At 39.1% G+C, this 979-nt stretch overlaps 1 non-coding gene across 1 annotated transcript; it reads left to right on the top strand.

Moving 5' to 3' along the window:
* The first annotated feature begins 534 nt into the window (after positions 1-534).
* Positions 535-641, top strand: LOC120274255. The gene has a single exon (XR_005540786.1). It is a non-coding gene; the product is annotated as a small nucleolar RNA R71 (small nucleolar RNA).
* Positions 642-979: the final 338 nt, after the last annotated feature.

Below are 979 nucleotides of genomic sequence, written 5' to 3'. Positions count from 1 at the left end.
GTTACACAACTATTATACACTTTTCGCTTAGTTAAAAAACAATTCAAGTATTTTTATTCCCTACTCATCTGGGATTTATTACTTTGACAAACCCGTGCACTTGTGAGACATATGCAAGGGGCATTGTCAGTTGCTATAAGGATTGCCTTGGCCTCACATTGCATTCCCCACAAAGTCTACCTTTTCAATAGGTGCTATACTACCAATAGAAATGGGATAATCCGATGATGTATGTCCATATCCGCATCCTTCAAAATTGATTACTATTGTCACTCTTGGAGAAGATAGAGTGTCTAACTTTTTGCTCAAAACTTTTACTTGGGTCGCTAGGGATGTAACTTCATCAATCTCATGAAGACCGGCTACCTTCTTCTTGTCACAAGCATTCCATTGAAAACTGTTCATAGCCATTTCTTCAATGAGTTATTGTGTAGCTTTAGGGGTTTTACTTCCTAAGGTACCTCCTTCTGCTACATCAAGTAATTGCTTAGATTCAACCCATTGTAGAAGGTGTGGACAATCATATACATGGGGAACCCATGTTGTGGATATTTCCACAAGAGGTCTTTCAACCTTTAGCATATCTCAAAGAGAGACTCCAATTCCGTTTGCGCAAAATAAGAGATCTTATTTCTAAGCTTAACACATTTTCTGGGAGGGAAATATTGAGCAAGAAAAGCTTCTATCATTTCATCCCATGTAGTGATCAATGCTCGAGGTAGTGACTGTAACCACGATTTTGCTCTCCCCTTTAGGGAAAATGGCAAGGCTCTCAATCGAATAGCATCATTCGTAACCCCATTGATCTTGAGCATATAACACACTTCTAAGAAGTTCTCGATATGGTTGTTTAGATTCTCATCTGCCAAACCGTTAAACTATGTTGGCTACTGTACCATTTGGATGAAACCTAGCTTAAGCCTAAAGCTTTGAGCTGTAATTGGTGGCTTGACAATGCTAGACTGTATGCCCCAAACTA

This window comes from Dioscorea cayenensis, chromosome 12, assembly GCF_009730915.1.
Source record: "Dioscorea cayenensis subsp. rotundata cultivar TDr96_F1 chromosome 12, TDr96_F1_v2_PseudoChromosome.rev07_lg8_w22 25.fasta, whole genome shotgun sequence".
Lineage (NCBI taxonomy): Eukaryota > Viridiplantae > Streptophyta > Magnoliopsida > Dioscoreales > Dioscoreaceae > Dioscorea > Dioscorea cayenensis.
This window is presented reverse-complemented; position numbering and strand designations above follow the sequence as displayed.